Here is a 17313-nt window from a genome sequence, read left to right as displayed (position 1 = left end):
CAGAGCAAAGACTCCGAGCTGCCGGAAATAGGGTCAGGCTGTAGCCCCAGCACTGGGCCTCTATAGGGGTTCCCCATCCCCCTCTCTGCAGGGCACACTCGGCACTTGTTTCCCTGAAACAGGAGCTTAGGAAGGTAGAGCTTGGCCTCTGACACCCTCATTGTAGGCCAGCAGAGACCCCTGGGAGGACAGGCCAAAGGCCTGCAGCCTGTGGGGTCTGAGAGGGACAGGCCAGCTGTCCACCTGTGACCCCCGTGGTCTCCCCATTACAGTCTCCAGGCTGTGCTGCATACCTTGCTGGGTGTGAGCCACTAGCCACGAGGGCTGATCTCGCCTTCTGTGTTTGGATAGCCCTTAGGGACAGGCCACACTGTTGGTTGAGCTGCCCTTTGTGTGTCCAGTGGCTGTTCCGCGCCACACAGGATTCTGGACCTTGTTTCCTTGTGTCAGGCCCATTTCCTCAAGCTGAAGTCCCAGTTTCTGTAGCTGCTGCTTTGGGACACAGTGCAGTTCCTGGTGCCAGCCTTGCAGTGGGGGTCTCCAGTGCTGAGATAGTGGGTCAGAGGATGGAGGGGATCCAGCAGCTACCTGCCCCCCTGTTACCCGTTGGCTAGGGAAGAGGTCAGTGTGGGAAGAGAGCAAGAGGAAGGCTTCCCTCGGCTAGGCTAGCAGCCTGTGGTAGGATAGGGCAGGGCTGCCATCCTACCTCTCTCCGGGCCCCCTTGCTCAGGATCCGAGCCCTCCGCTGGCCGCCCCCGCCGTACCCCACGGCTCCAATCCCTATATGAGTGAGCAGTAAAATCACATAGGAATAAAAAGCCATAGAGAACAGCGAGGCCTGGGGCTGCTCCTTCTGGTCCCCTCCACCCTGGCTGTGCCCTCGTCTCCAGGGTTATGAGGGGCTCTGGGCCAGGGCTGGCACGCCCTCCCCCTGGGAAGTGTCTCCCTTTCACCTACTTGGGTTCTGGACAGCCTAGCTGGCACATGGTTGGTGACCTGGGGACAAGCTGAGGCGAGTCACGTGAACCAGGCTCGGAGGCCAGGGAGGTTTAGGGAAGAGGAGGGAAGAGGGGAGAAGAGGGGAGTAGGCACCCCCCGGATACAGGGCACTGCTTCCTTTCCTTCTCAACTGGTGCAGTTTCCTCTGATGGGGGGGTCGTAGTCTGGGGGTGCGACCCCTACGTGGAGATGCCTGCACCCTGTTGCTCCTCTGACAACCTCCCTGTTTCAGTCCTTGCCCTTGGGAGTGTGAGAGTTAGCGTGGGGTGTCAAGTTCCAGGCAAGAGCAGGACAGGAGGGCCGGGCCTGTGGCAGAAGTTTGAGTGTTTGTCTGCCCTGTCAGTGTGTGTGTGTGTGTGTGTGTGTGTGTGTGTGTGTGTGTGTGTGGCGGCATGTGAGCACACACATGTGGGTGGCCAGAGGTAGGGGATGGGCTGCTACTTGTGCACTAGGCCACTTACATGCCTGCTGAAGGGTTTGGGTGCGGGTGGGGTCTTGCCAGAGGGCACCCCTGTGCCTCTTTGGCCCTTGCCATATGCCTGTTTTTGTTGGGGCTGGGAGGCCAGGGGCTGGATGGGGCCTAACCCATTAGCTTTGCTCATTTGGTATCCCCAAGATGAGAACAGATATATTTGGCTTCAATCTAGAGGACAATATGAGATAGACGCTGCATGGTGAGTGTTCAATAGGACTTATTATTTGCTCCATAAATTTCAATTATGGGTCAAAATAATTGCTCCCATCCTGTGGCTCTTGGCTTCCTTCTCTCCTGGCTCAGGTTCCTCTTGCCCCTGCGCCCACTTCATTTCCATTCCCTGAAGCTTTCCCTGCCCCACCTGGAAGCTTTTGCTGTGCAGGGTGTCCAGCATCCCCCACGCACACACTGCCGCCACCTTTACAGGCCCTTCCATTCTCTGTACTTGGCATGAACTAAGAAGAGCTGGGCAGTGGGCCTGGACAGCCCTTAGGTATTGGCTAATCCAAGTCCCTATATTTCATAGCTGGAGAAATGGAGAGGGAAGGTGGCTTGTTTGGGGCTGCCCAGCAAGTCTGCCACAGAACCAGAAGGAGAGCCAGGTCAAGACCTGCTTGCCCACACCCTGTGGGGCTCAGAGACCCCAGAGCCCAGAGAGTGCTCAACCAGAGTCAGGGATCCCCTGTTGCCTCCCTGCTGGGCCTCGGAGGGATGGTGATGTAACCACACCTGGCCTGCCCTGGAACACAAAACAGATTTGTCGGTCCCTTTTTGGCTTAGATTTTACAGTTCCGCTGCATGTATGATTTGGTAGAAAACCACATGAGGTTGGGTGACAGGTTTCTGCACAGCGTGTGTGTCTGCATCTCTATGCACATCTGTGCACATGTGTGTGGGGATGTGTGCACACAGCTGTGTGTCCAGCCCCGCATCTGAGCCATGCTCCGCTCTGCCCTGGGGGGAGGACACACAGTTTGGTGTGGTCAGCCTGCTGGAGATACAGTGAAGAAGTTGGGCAAAGAAGCTATAAACGCTGGTAGAGGCCCACATGAAGGGCTTCATGTGCCTGGCAGCGGGGATCAGAGTTCACATGGACGGTGGTGGCAAGCCTCCTGGGATTTTGGCAAGGAGTGGTGCCAGGAGGCTGTTTCAGGACTGGGAGGCTGAGGCCTTCTTTACTGCAAGGATGGGGGATACTAAGGGGACACGCCAGGAGGTGGAGGAAGTCCAACAGGTGAGAGAGAGAGGTGCATCCCGGGCTGGGGAACCCCTCTCAGCTCCTTTCTGCCTGCCCCTCAGCAGCCTGACCACACCAGCCTTCTGCCAGTCCAGGTGACCATTTAGGTGTCCACTTTGGAACCAGGGCTAGAAGCCCTGGCTCACATACCCCTCTCAGGGCCTTCAGGGTCTTGCGGATCTGGAAGGCGGAGCAGCTGGGCACCCGGTGGAGGCTTTGGTGAGCGCAGGCACCCTGCCCTCCTGTAGGCTCTCACAAGGATGGCAATGAAAAGACCTGGAAGGAGCCCTGCAGTGGGAGTTGGGCTCTAGTTCCTGGTCTTGCCACCATCCTTTCTCCAGGTCTTGCTTTTCCCTTCTGTCTAATGGGGACAACAACATCCCGTCCTGCTCACTGCTCTGGGGAGGTGTCGGTGGTAGACGGATCTGGGTAGGAAAGCCCTGTGGAAGCGGGGTGCCCCGGAGGGAGGCAAAGAAGGGAGAGGGGCTGGCCTCTTCCAAGAGAAGCTCAGGGAGCTCTCCATGCAGGAGGCCCCCTTCTTCTGGGCAGGGCCTGGGCTAGAGCCAGCAAGGCCTTGGTGCTCACTGACGGAGGCCCCCTGGCACTGGAGTAGTGTTCACAAGGGATGGTCTTTGAGTTTTAAGTGGCTGCTGGTGTCACCGTGCCCTGGGAGGTCACAGAACCAATGTGGGGGTGGGTGTGTGTCGGCTAGAGCTAGAGTAAGCTGACCTACCCTGGGAGAGAGCCCTCTCCTGTCTCAGAAAAAAAAAAAAAAAAGGGTGGGGGAGGGCAGCCTGAGATCCCTCTGAGTCTGGATCATGTGTGAGGGATATGATGAGGCCCTGACTGGGGTGGGGGAGAACTGGCTTGCCTGCAGGCTAGGAATCCCTGGCAGAGTGAGATAATTCAGGGTGTGCTAGGAGAAGACAGGGGTCATGTAGGGCTAGGGGGATAATGACACTCCACGCAGGGTGTAGCCAATGGCCTGCATGAGAATGGGGTCATGGAGCTGTGCGGAGCTGAGTCCAGGCCAGGATGGGTGGCCTTTTTCCCTGAGACAGGGATGCCTTGGGGTCAACTGCTCCCAGGGAATCACTGGGGCCAGTCCTGAGGCTTATCCTTTCTCACTTTCCCTGGCTTGGGCTGCCCTTGGGCCTGGATGGGTTGGGCTGTGGCAAACCACCTGGGCCCTTGAGACCTGATGCCCGCAGCTCTGATTCCACCTCTCTGTACATGTTGGTCCATCCAGCGTTGTTGCCTGCTCCGTGCAAGGGAAGACGCTGAGGCAGAGTTGGGTCCCAGAAACAAGTGCCCCAGTCCTAGGGGGACAAATGCTCCCCACAGCTCTGCCTTATGGGTCACTACCTGCCATGACCTTGTACACGGATGGCTCCCTGGGGGTTCAGGGAGCTTTAGGACCTGGCCCTGCCTAGACCAGACCACCAGAGGCTGTATCCCCAAGATGCACTCACTGGAGAGCTCCCTGCTGGGCTCTGCATACTCCCAACCTTTCCTGCCCCTCCTCCAGGAGCGAGCCCGAAGAGCCACCCTGCTTGCTTCTCCAGAGAAGTGTGAGCAGCACACGCTCTGTCCCCATGCATCTCTGCCTCTCCATCTCCAGCTCCAGCTGAGAAGGGGGCGGGGTCCCGGCACTGGCTTCTGCCCCCTTCCATCCACTCCCACCCACCTGCCCAGCTTCAGGGTCTCTGGATCTCCTGATGGCCTTGGGTCATCTCTAATAACTGCACCTGTAGCCCTCATGCGGGAGCCAGGGCTCTGTCTCCACCTGTTCTCCTCCCCCTGTCCCCCGGCTTCCCTCCCTGTCCAGCTCAGGAAGCTGACCACAGGAGCATCTGGGCTCTGGTCTGAATCCCCAGTGTTCACTACTGTGGGTAAAGCTGTCCTGGGGATCCTATCTTGCGGGAGCTGGTCAGAGACCCCTGGCGGAGGGAGAAGTGCCCCTCCCCATATGTGGCTCTGTGGGTCTGGCGGTCAGGAGCTGGGGGTGAAAACAGCCAGCCTGTGGTGGGTATGTGTGGGGGTGCAGATCACTCCTTCTCTGCCCACACCCCACACCTGGGCAGTGGGAGCAGCCCAGCACATCCCTGACCAGCCCCCCAAATCCCAGTGGGGACAGGCACTTTAGGGGTCACAGCCCCGCGGACAGCGCCACTGCTGCCACCCAGCAACCTCGCAGCCACAGCCCTGCCAGAGGAGGTTCAATGCCCTGGACCCCAGGACTGGGCATACACTCAAACCTTCAGGTGTGGCTATTCCGGGCAGCCCAGCCCCCGTCCACCCTGTACCGGCGACCCCACCCCCAAGGGTCCCCGTCAGCCCAAGACCACCCACAGAAGCCAGGCACCGGGCAGGGTTGCCCCCCTCAGCGGCCAACGGCTGCCCCTCTGCCCTCGGCTCCTGCTGACTGCCAGGGCAGCGGGCACTGTGACTGCTGCGCCTGCTGCCCCGGGCCGGGAGGCGCCGCGCCGGACTGCCGCTGTCCCCACCTGCCCGCCCCCCAGGGCTCCGGCGGCCGCGCCCGGCGTCCCGGCTCCCCGCTCACCTCGGCGGCGCTGTCTCCGCACCAGAGGCACTGCAGTGTGGGAACTGTCCCGAGGAGCCAGTTCTCCGCTGAAACAAAGAGGTGGGGGAGAGAGAGGGGGGCAGCGGGAGAGGGAGAGGGTGAGTGAGCGGGAAGGAGCGGAGGCTGGAGGGAAAGAGAGACGGAGAGGGCGAGGGAGGAGACGGGAGGGAGGGGAACGCGGGGAGATCACGCCCGACTCCCGGGACTGAAGGGCCGGCGCCGAAGGGAGAGGAAGTGGGGAGGGGACGGAGGGGAGAGATTGTTCGAGGGGCCGCACGGCGAGGGGCGTGGGCAGAAGAGGGAGCCGGGTGACAGGCAGGGCTGCGGGGCCGGCAGCGGGCTGGGGGCTGGGCCGGCGCGGTGGGCAGGGGGCCCCACCCGTCCTCTGCCCGCTCTGGCACTTGGGTGGGTGAGCAAAGGCCCCGAAGGGGAATGGGGGAGAGAGGCGGGCCGCCAGGCGAGGGCCAGGAGAGGGGCTGGGCTGGCGGGCTGGCTGGCTGGGAGCACAGGGGCCGGGGACAAAGGCGGGAGAAGAACAAAGGTGTCCGAATGGAGGAATCGGCCCCTGCTGACCTCTGGGTGCTGCAGTCCCCAGCGTCCTGGACAGAGTCTCCTGAATGGAGGGCATGTCCATTCTGGGGCGGTCCAGGCTCTGAAGTGGCAGCCGGAGGTCAAGGGGAGCGGGGATGGGCTGTGAGAGTGGCCAGGGCCCCTTCCTTCTGAGGGAGGTCGAACAAGCTGGCCGCAGGGACTGACCACATATCAGGATGCCAGTGTCACTGTCTCTTTGGGGGAGGGGATGGCCAATAGGGTCTGAAGCTGGGCCTGAAAAGTGGGTGGGGCAAGTCCCCTTTTAAGGAAAAGCATTTGGGGTCCCAGGAAGGGAGGAGGAGAGGGTGGTGGGCTCTGTGGGGAACGGAGGAGGGACAGGGATGAGGGAGGGGGGAGTTGGGGACAGGGCAGAGAGTAGGCTGGAAAAGGGCCACAAGGGTGGGTCCAGAGTCACAGCCCCTCAACAACAGGCCCTCGGTAGCAGAGGCCTCCCTCTCCACACCCCACAATTCTGGGGCTGCTTAATACAGGATAGGCTAATGGGCCACTTCCCTCCTGCATCTAAGTACAACTGTGCCAGGCAGGGGCACCCAGGAAGTCGGTTTGGGCTGCTCAGGGACAAGTCTATTAGTGCTGTTAGGAGTGCAGGGGACAAGGGAGGTGGGGTGGCCTTGCCCAGAGTCATCCCATCCCTCTCTGGCCCTGGGCATAGTGCTCTGGGCTGGTGCAGTCTCCTTTCATGCTCAGAGGCATAGAACGCCTTCCTAAGCCTTCTGACCAAAGGAAGATCCCCCAGTTTCATTGAAGACTCCTAGAAATTCCAGAGCACCTACTTCTCTAGAGAACAGGAGAAGGGGAAGGAGCCATGGGCTGGCCTGAAGCTGCGACAGGAAGAGGGGAAGACACTCAGTCCCTTGCCTTACCCACCCTGCACAGAAAGGGTAAGGGCTAGATGCCCCTTAGCCGCTGCCTAGCCCCACCCCCTACCACCTGCTCAGCCCTTCCAGCCCCACCAAGCAGGGCCACATCAACCCAGCTCCTACTGGTCTAACTACATCCTCCAGTAGCCGGGAAGCCTGAGAAAGGAAGGAGACTACCACCTTCTTTTCTTCCCTCCCTTCCATCCTTTCCTCCCTCATTCCTTTTATTTAGAAATAATTTCAGACTTACAGAAAAGTTGTCAAAATAAGACTCATCTAAGATACTCATATGCCCTTTGGCCATATTCAATTATTGTTACTATTTTACTTCACCTGCTCTATGTATTGGCTCTGTGTGTGTGTGAGAGAGAGAGGGAGAGAGAATCATGCATCATTTTTTCCCTGAGCTATCTGAGAGTAGTTGTAAGCATGCGACTGAAAGTTTCCTCTCTGCTTCTGTTTCCATCTCCTGGAGTCAACCGAAGGGAGCCCAGACCAAGTTGTATGGAATGAATGAAGCTCTGGAACAGGCAAGGAATGAGTGATGTCCCTGACTGGGAGCTGAGGCCTGGGGACTAGAAGCCCTTGGCCGAGGCCCCCTGAGAATTGGGCTGCCGGGCTAGACAGGAATCCGTTTCTGCTCCTCCAGCCTGGGAGTCAGGGGGCCCTTGCCCACCGGAGCAAGCCTGTGGTGGTTGACGGCTGTGGAGCTGGTGGAGGGCAGGCAAGGTGGAGCTGGAAGGGCAGGGAAGCCCATGCTGTGGCCACTGGGCACACTCAGGAGATCGGGGACAGCCTGGCCTGGCCCTGAGCGGGATGGAAGAGACTCAGCTGCTGGAGGCCCTGGCCCCCAGCGCTGAATTCTTGCCTTTGCGCCCTCCCCACAACCCCATGAGGGACAAGGCAGGGAGGGATGGGGCCATCTTGATAGCAGGTCCATGCTGATTGGCTTAACGAGGGCAGAATGGGGGCTCTGGTCATACTGGGGTTTACGCGATGGTCCCTGATACAGGGCTGGCATTCCTTCTTTCCCACCCGGTGCTCTCAACTGTTTGGAGTGCCATCTGGAGGCTCTCCTTCAGATGACTTCTCTCTTATCCCTCCTCACCCCCATCCAAAGGTTATAGTTAAGTGTGGCATGTAAAAAAATCACACCATGAGGGGTGCCTGGCTGGTTTAGTTGGTAGAGCATGGGACTCTTGGTCCTGGGGTCATGAGTTCTAGCCCAACATTGAGTGCAGAGCTTACTTAAACAAACAAACAAATAAACAAACAAAAAACAAAAGAGAAAAATCCTAAAACCTCTTGTATCAAATGAGTCATACTAATAAACATTTGGGGAACAAAATCACACAGTGAAAGGTCATCTGAGCTCTGAAGCCCAGATTTCCTCTCCTTTATAGATGAAGTCCTCTTCCTCCAGGAAGCCCTCCAGACTTCCTCCGATCTTTCCACCTCACACGGCATCTGGGGGAATGCCAGCCCTGTTTGTTCCTTTGCTGATTCACACTGGTGCTAGATCGGCCTACGGCTTTGCTCTGCCATCAACCTTTCTCCCTCCTGCTGCCCCAGGTCAGCCACCCAACTGAGGTCCCATAGACGGATGGCAGCGGCTTGCTCAGTCCTGCCAGGACACTGAGTCTCTCTGATGCCCCTGTGCCCATTGACTGAGAGTCCACAGGCTCTGGGGTGGCTGAGGTGCTGGGAGGATGTCAGGCAAGGAAAAAGGCTTGTTCAAGACCACCAGCCTGTCGGGCAAAGGCAGGCCTCCAGCTTGGGGCTCCGACCACCTATTCAGCACCTTGTGCTTCTTCTCCGTGGAGCAGGATGGGGAGCCTATGCAGGGTGGAGGCTGAGGGTCCTCTCCAAAGCCCACTTGGGTGATTGCAGGACCTGCAGAACTGAGGGAGGAATGTAACCCTTGCAGCAGTTACCCCCCACCCCTCCAGTATGAGAACCCAGGGTACAAAGGCCTCCTCCCCCCTGCCCATCCCCCAAAGCGATTTCTGCCAATTAACACATACAGTATTTACTTAATTAGGGTAATGACATAATTAGTGTAAGTTGGGCTCCATCGCATGGCTTCAACATGCAATTAGGAGCCGTCAGCGGGAGGCGACATTGTGGAAAAGCTCATTCAATTCGGGTTCCAGCATGGAGGCCGGGAGCAGCTGCCTGTACTTGGGAGGGAGGCAGGCAGCAGACACCATGTGTGTGTGTGTGTGTGTGTGTTGAGGGGGAGCGGGGGTGACAACGACAGGCAGCCTCGGACAGCACAGGATGGGAGAGTCAGCGGGGGCAGAAAGGCAGTTTCCAGGGCTGGAGGAGTCCCTGACCCCGCCTCTCCCATCCCTTATGTACTCTGCCAGCCCCGCAACCCCAGGGCAGGGCAGGGGTGACTGAGATTGGGGGTCTGAGCATTCCAAGCCCCTCCTCCCCCAAGCTATCTGCCTGAGATGCCACCGTTAGCTGAATCTGTCTTGTCTTCAAGGCTTTGCTGCTCACGAGAGCCACCATCTCATATCCACTGGCTCGGTGGCTGCTCATGGCGGCCCTGTGTGGCCACGGACTACAAGGCCTACTGTTATCTTCATGGGACTAGGAGGGAAACTGAGCCTCAGAGCAAGGGAGATGGTAAAGCCAGACATGGCAGTGCTGACCCTAAGAGGCAGCCCAACATGGCTGGCGACTTCTGGAGCTCAAGCAGATCACCCTCAGCCTCAGGGAGTTCTCCTGCCCGGAGGCTCCTTTTCCTGGAAAGGGGCAGGGAATCATGGGAGGGGATGTGTCCAGAGACCCCTGCCTCCCCTCCCCTCCATAAGGCATGGGATGCAGGGCCATACCTTCCCAAGACCATCCACAGCTTTCCTAGGTCCTGGGAGCAGGGAAGTAAGAGGAGATGGGAGGCAGTGCCGATGTTGTGCCAATAGGGAAACTGAGGCTCTGGGACCTCCAAGAGCTGCCATGGAAGAGCATTCCAGGCAGAAGGAGCCGCAGGTGCAAAGGCCCTGAGGTACTAAAGGACAACTCACATGACTGGGGCAAGGAAAAGAGAAGGAGGTGGATGAGACCTGGGAGGCAGGCAGGCCTCTATGGGTCAGGGTGGGGCCTGTAGATTTTATTCTGTGTGGACAGGGAGTCATTGAAGTGTTTTAAACTTGTGAGTGATTCCCCTCCCTAGGAGTGATTAAAAAAAAAAAAATCACTGTGGCAGTGGTTTGGAGGCTGGGAGACCGGGGCAGACCTGGGAGAGGATGGCAGCCAGGACTAGGATGCTTGCTGGCAGGGGATAGGAAGATTGCATCTGGGATTTTGTTTGGAAACCAGACCAACAGGACCCTTCCTGACTGTTGGCTGTAGGTTGTGAGGGAGAGTTGTCAGGGTAGCAATTTAGTTCCTGTCTTGGGCACATGAGCCAACCGTGTGGCCATTTTCAGGAGAGGGGGATGCTAGGAAGAACGGGCTGGTGACAGGGAGACTGAGGGCTGGAGGCACCAAGGAAACAGTTGTCAGGCTTAAGCCTGAAGTTCCAGAGACAGTGCTGCTGGAGAGAGAGAGGGAGCTCATCATACTTAGCGGAGACACAAGACCCAAGGTCCCTGGTCAGCTCTAGGAACACAGAGATTCAAATGAGCCAATCATCTGGAGGTCTCCAGAAGGGCCAAAGCATGGGCCAGTTGGGAAGGACCCTCCTCTCAACGCCTCTCCCACGTCAAGCGGGTGAGCCAAGACCACCTCCCCCCATCCCAAAGCTGGAGAAATAAGCTGATTCCACAAATTTGGCTTTCCAAATGGGCTGGAAGGTGTTACCATGGAAACCCTGAAGGCCAGCTGTCCAGGTAACCAGGCCTTGTGCCCACCTTCACAGGACCCCTTCGTGGCTTAAAATGTTCCTTCAGAGTGTCGGGGACTACTTCCCCCTCTAACATCATGAGTTAGCTGTGTGTCCTCAGGTAAGCCCCTGACCTCTCTGGGCAGCGGCCTCCCGATTGGAGGCAGCTGGAGGAGTAATTCCCTTCAGCTTCAGCTGAGGCAGGACAGGCAAAATGATGGGGCGGGGGGAGGGGCTCTGTCCCCACAGGTGTGGCCCATGGTCCCTGCCTCATTCCCATGCCCAAACTCCCAGTTCCGTGGGGCTCACTCGTGGCAGGCGGGCATCACTCCTGGGTATCCCCTCTGCGGGGCAAGGAGGCAGCTGCCGCCGCCAAAGCCATCCTCCAGGTCCCTTGCTCCTCCATGCCAAGCACATTAGGGAATAATTAAGTAAAAATAGGCCTTCCGACCAGTGTAGCTCATTAAGGCCTAATTAAGTTAATTAGTTCCAGGTGTGGATGGCGAGGCTCAAGTGAGGCGGCGGCTGTTTGCTGTAATTGCATTTTCGAAGAAGCAGCCGTGGTGGCGGGCGGTAATGGTGGCGGCAGAGGTGGTGGCTTCCTCTGAGGCCTGGAAGCCCGCCAGGGAGTTGGGGAGGCTGCTGCGGGGCTGTGAGGGGTGGGAACTCCAGCAAGCCTGGACCACCCACAGAGAGCAGTGGGCCCAGGGTCAAGGTCAGCCAGGCCCTGGGAAACCTGGACTCCCACCCTTGCTAGTTCTCCTCTCTGCAGGGGTGCCTTGGGACTGGGGTCCTGGGGGAGGGATGCACCAAGTCACCAGCAGGCATCCTCCCTGCTCAACAAATAGGGTGGGCCCGCTGTGGCTGGTCCTTTGCATTCCCTCACTCCCTGTGACAGTCCCCAAGAAGACCCTCAAATGGCTTTGCCCAAGGGGAATGTGTGCCTCCTGGGAAGGCAGCTGGTAGGACCTGTAGGAATCCACCTAAGTCACCCTCTCCTTCTGGCCCAAATCCCCACTCGGGTTCCATTCTGCAGGTGTGTGGCTCTAAGATGCCCTCTCTGTGGTTCAGGGCAGGAGTGCGGCCACTCAAGTCTGGGGCCTCTGCAGGGGACCTGCTGGCCCCTTTAGTCTCCCACCCAGATGTCTCCCCAAACCTACTTCCTGCCCCAGTTCCAGGATGGCCCTGCAGCTGTGGTCCCATCCCATTCACTCTGTCCATTTGGCTGCAGCTCACTAGGCCTCCCATCCATGCCAGGCTGCAGGGCCAGGGCTGGGGACGCAAGGCTGGCTGAGGCAGGTTGGACCCTGCCCCATGACACCTTTGGTCTCTCTGAGGAGGGAGACCTACTAATGGCCTGGGCCACACAGAGTTGTCAGGCCTTCGAGGAACGCTGTGGGCACTGCGGTGACTATGACCCAGGTGAGGAGGGCGTCAGTTTCAGTGCCCAAAACTAAAGGCCTCCTGGTCAGAGGGTATGTGGAGAATGAGGGGCCAATCAGGGAAGGGGCCAGTGGGGGGGCACGGAGGGGTCTAAGGCTGGGGAAGAGTGGCTGGACTGGAGGGATGCTTAGGGGCAGTGGGAGGGTGAACTTGGTGCACTGGTTGGCTGAAAGGGGGTGGGGAAGGAAGAGCCCACAGCCTCCAGGAGAGAGGCTTTGGGAGTAGGGCTGGGTTCTGAGACCCCCACGGGGGCGGGACTAGAGTGAGGCAAGTAAAGTATCTAGGATGCAAAATTGTAGGCATTGACTCCTGGCCTTGTGTCCCCATCTGTGCCCTGTCCCTGGTCCTCTGAGATTTCTAACACAGTGGAAGCCAACCTTGGGGTTGGGACAAGGGGGCTAATTCTGGACAGGGTGTCCCCCTCTGTCTTTAATCCCTATCTTGGTGTCCTGCCTTCTCCGCTCCCTCCAGGGCTGGGGTAGGGCTGGGATTGACCCCCTAGTGTCTGACATGCTCTGAGCCGGTACCCCATTTCCATTCTGATGCCCAGGAACAGGTACCCCATCCGGCTTCTTCCTGCCTGCTCTCATGACGGGGGAGCTCCCTGCCACCCGGAAACCCAGTCCCTTGGCTCCGGGCATTGTAAGAAGTGCTTTCGTGGGGCGCCTGAGTGGCTCAGTCAGTGAAGTGTCTGACTCTTTATCCCCATGCAGGTCTTGATCTCAGGGTTATGAGTTCAAGCCCTAAAGTTTGCCTCTACGCTGGGTGTGGAGCCTGCTTAAAAAAATGTTGGGTGTTATTTTTTTTAAGATTTTATTTATTTTTTTTTGTCAGAGAGAGAGTGTGTGAACACGAGCAATGGGAGCAGCAGGCAGAGGGAGAAGCAGGCTCCCTGATGAGCAAGGGACCCCATGTGGAACTCAATCCCAAGACCTTGGGATCATGACCTGAGCCAAAGGCAGATCTTTTTTTTTTTTTTTTTTTTAAGATTTTATTTATTTATCAGAGAGAGAGGGGGAGAGAGCGAGCACAGGCAGACAGAATGGCAGGCAGAGGCAGAGGGAGAAGCAGGCTCCCTGCTGAGCAAGGAGCCCGATGTGGGACTCGATCCCAGGACGCCGGGATCATGACCTGAGCCGAAGGCAGCTGCTTAACCAACTGAGCCACCCAGGCGTCCCTAAAAAAAAAAAAAAAGTTTTATCCTGAGCTAATACCCTGAGCCTTGCAGTGTTTTCTAGCTAACAGTGGCCTCAGCTCTGTCTCTGACCCTTTCCCCACACCTCTGGTAGGTCTGCTGATCCTCTCTCCCAAGACAGCTTAACCTCTCTGAGCTTTAGTATCTCTGAGCTTTAGTATCTCAGCCTATAAAAGGGGAAACAATGTCAGTCACCACCTTCTAGAGCTGGTATGAGGAATAATGACAGGATGTGTGGGGCGCCTGGCATGGCCTTGGCCTCAGAAGTCCCCTGCCAGCCTCAGGCGGCAGGCTCTGCTGTGTCCCTCACACACCCAGCCCAGACACAGAGCTAGTCCCAGAGGAAGACGTTCACGGCAAAGAAGTAATATTTTCCCGAGATGGCTGGTGGTTCGGATGGGTTCTTTGCTCAGTATTCCCTCCAGCAGTAGGAGCCGCCTTGGCCCCTCCTTCTGGCTCCCTTCTTCTCAGGTCTCTCTTTCAGGGGGACTAGCCCTGGCTGAGAAGGAGGGGCGCAGCCCCACCTGGAGGGAGGTGTCTGCCAGTAGGTGTCTCTGGGGCACATCACCTCCTTTCCATATAAGACTGTAATGGTCGTGCTCACCAACTCCCAGGGGCCTGAGACCTCTGTTTCTTGTCTGAGGGAAAAGAGCACCACTGAGGAGGAACCGACAGTGCAGAGGCCCAGAGCAGTGAGGAAAGGTGGATGCAGGGAGGCCAAGTCCTTGGTGCCAGGGGTAAGGTCAGGGGAGCAGAAGATGTGGGCTATTTGTGGGGCTGGGCAAGGAGCTGGCTTCGTGCAGAAGAGGACTTACTCCTTCTCCCGCTGCAGGAGGGAGGGCTTGCTGTTACTATAGACTCACCTGGTTTTTACACACTGGGGCTCCAAGAGAAGAAGGGACTTGCCCAAAGTCACATAGCAGGTGGGACCTGGGCTGGCACAGATGGCTCCCCCGCCCCCCTAGATCCTGGTGGCCAGGCTCCTTCCTCTGCGGTACGTCAGTGGAGGGACCACCTCACCTCCTGAGGCTCAGTTCTGTTTGATTTGGGGGCCCGCCTTGAGGTGCTGGGTCCCCCAGGTGGTCTTGGTAACTGTGGCCTGATCCAGGCCAAGGCCGAGCTTTACTCTCTGCCTCAGTTTCCCCAGTTGTACAGGAGAGTTAAACCAACTCAGGTTTGGCCTGTACTCTTTTCACCACCCCCACCATGGTGCACCAGGGGAGACAGGTGGCCTGTAGCTCCATGCATGCATGGGAAAGTGAGGTGCAGAGAGGGGACAGGAGCACCTGGGGCCTGGGTCACCCCCAGGCTTGTCGACCCAGCTCTGAGGGTGTGGTCCGCGGCCAGGAGAGGTGGCTGCAGGGTTGGTGGCCAGAAAAGCCCAGGCTTTCTGATCTCCAGTGTTCTGTAACCTGCCCTTTGGCAGCCCCTGGTCTGTCTTGGGTTCACAGCTCCACCCCTGCTGAGGGTATCCCCCTCCCTGCTAATTATGACTGGTCACAAAAGCTGGACCGTGACCAGACAAAGGGACAGGGATGAAAGTGCTGGTTGTCATGGCAACCTGGAGGGTTGCTGGGACCCAGGGGAGGGGCTTGGCTATGTGCCTGGGCCCAGGCATCTGGATGACCTCTGAGCATAAGCCAGGATGGCCCAGGGGCTCTCAGGGGTTCCCCCTCCTGTTCCATACCCACCAGAACCGGGCACACAATGGGAAGCTCACCCCCTCCATGGCAGCACCTGCTCCCTGTGCCTCCCCTGGTGGCCCCATTATCCTGCACCTGCTGCCCTCCCCCACACCTGCTCCCCAGCCCTGGTGTTCTTCCCAAGGTACTCCCTGCCCATCCCCAGGCCCAGCTGCCTGCTCTGAGGGCTAGCCAAGAGGGGCGGTGGGACCAGGAGGGGTCACAGGGAGGGCCCTGGGGAAGGACGGAGGGTCCAACTGCCAAGCCAGCTCTGCCTGCCCAGTGGTGGGTGTGCTCATCTCAAGGGCTCCTTAGGGGACCTCAGTCTCCTCACCTATAAAATGGGAGCAGTCATTTCTGCCCTCACGACCTCCACGAGTAAGTTTCTCTCTGCTTGGAAGGAGCTCTGAGGCCTGGATGTCGCCAGAGCAGGTCAGGTTAGACAGCGAGGTTGGGAAGAGCAGAGGGAAGGGGTTGTCTTCCACAATACTCTCAGGCCCGCCCACCTCTGTTAGAACGCTTGGAGACCTGAATGCTGTCCTGCATACTTAGGGATCACAGCTTGGAGGGGGAGATGACATTTTCCAGGGGACCCTCAGGGTCGAGGGGACCTAGGCAGGGAACCCATCTGAGCCAGGTTCTTGAATGACTGATCAGGATTATTATGGAATTCACTTCCCACACACATACAATACACACAACAGGAAGAGTGCACACTCCCAGGGGATGGCCTGCGGGGTCTCTGGTGTTCCACTTCAGGTGGGGAAACTGAGATCCAAGGAACTGTATTGTCTGGTTCTCTGGCATCCTACCAGCAGGTGGTGGAATGGGGGGGACGATGGGGCAGGAGAAGTAGGAGGCCGGCCAGCGCCCCCCTGCTCCCGGAAATGATTGGGGATCCCCATGGCAACTGGTTTTTGTCTTGTGGCCCACATTCTAGTGACTCCCTATATCCTATGTGACAGCCCCAGGTTCCGCTTGTACTTGGGCAAGGCCCTTCCCTTCTTGCCCCCTCAGTTTGCCCACCTGGAGGGTGGGAGTAGATTGCTAAGGAGGCGATCAGCTCCAGCTGCTGCCCTGGCTGTCTGAATGCCCCCCTCCCCCACCCTTCCCGAGTGGGCACAGGCCGGCCACTGATGGCAGCGCCCACCTCTCTGACAATGAGGAATTTCCTCTCTGCAACAAACCAGGCTTCCTGACCTGTCTGGAGTTTCTTACATACTCCGTCTCAGATGTGTGGCAGGGGCAAAGCTTTTGCCAGGAATGGAGGCATTTGGGGGCACAGCAACTGTCCTGGTGTTCCTCAGGCCATTCTGTACAGGAGGCCCCAGGGCAGACCTCGGCATGTTTTGTGTACCCCACTGTGCAGATGGAAAAACTGAGACCTAGCAAGGGAAGAGACTTGCCACTGAGTTGGCAGCAGAATCCTGACCTCCTTCCCTGTTCAAAGAACTTTCTAGGGGTAGGTCAGAATGGCAGGCTGGTTTCCAGACTCAGTGAACTCAGGTTCCCTGGAGGAGTGGGGTGGTGCGGGCACTTGGTGGGTTGTGGAGGCTAGATAATGAGGCTAGTCCCAGTCTGCGGAAAGATCATTCAGTCGGTGTTCATTGAGTTCCTTGGGGCCAAGGGGAAATCAGAAGCACTCAGAGCCTAATTATGACAGACAGCTGCCTGTGTAGCTCCTTGGTGTCCCATGGAAATTCTTGTGGAAGATCTCACTGTCTGGAGGCCAATCACTTGGACCCCCTCCTGGCTCCTGCTCCTAGAGAGCCAGGGCTCAGCATTCTAGACCTTATTCTGAAGCATGGTCTGGAATTGCAGGTCGGAGGGGGGTAGGCTGGGGAAAGGGTATGAAGACGGGGTGCTCTGAATCCTAGTCAACCCCTAAGAATTCAGGACTGATGGACTGGCAGGGCTGTGGGGAAAAGCAGCACCACAGCACCCCACTATCCCCGCTGTTCAAGCCCGCCCTCCAGTTGGGTGACCCAGCAGTGGACCAGCATCTGGTCACCTGCCAGGTGGTACTGGCCATGGTCCTCTGGGGCCCCTGAGGAGAGTATAAGTGTGTTCTGTGGGCTGAGGCAATCAAGGAGGACTTCCTGAGGAAGTGTAGCCTGAGATGGGGTGGGAAGTTGTAGAAAAACTGAAAGAGGGAGGAGAATCCAGCTGGGAAGCTCCATGTGAGTTCAGGTGGGAATGGCTTTGGGCTGGGGGCCAGGATGAGGACTGAGCCTTCACGGGGTCTTCAAGCTTCCAGTCCCCCAGGAACTTCTACCCCTCCCTGAGATCTGGGCTTTTAAGGTCTTGTCTGCCAAGCTGACCTCATGGATCAAAGGAGAATTAATTTGTCTCCATTTTTATTCATCAAAGAAAATGCTGGTTGGAGCGGCTGAG

This window comes from Mustela nivalis (assembly GCF_964662115.1).
Source record: "Mustela nivalis genome assembly, chromosome: 1".
Classification (NCBI taxonomy): Eukaryota; Metazoa; Chordata; class Mammalia; order Carnivora; family Mustelidae; genus Mustela; species Mustela nivalis.
The sequence above is the reverse complement of the archived record's forward strand: the minus strand, read 5'-3'. Positions refer to the sequence as shown.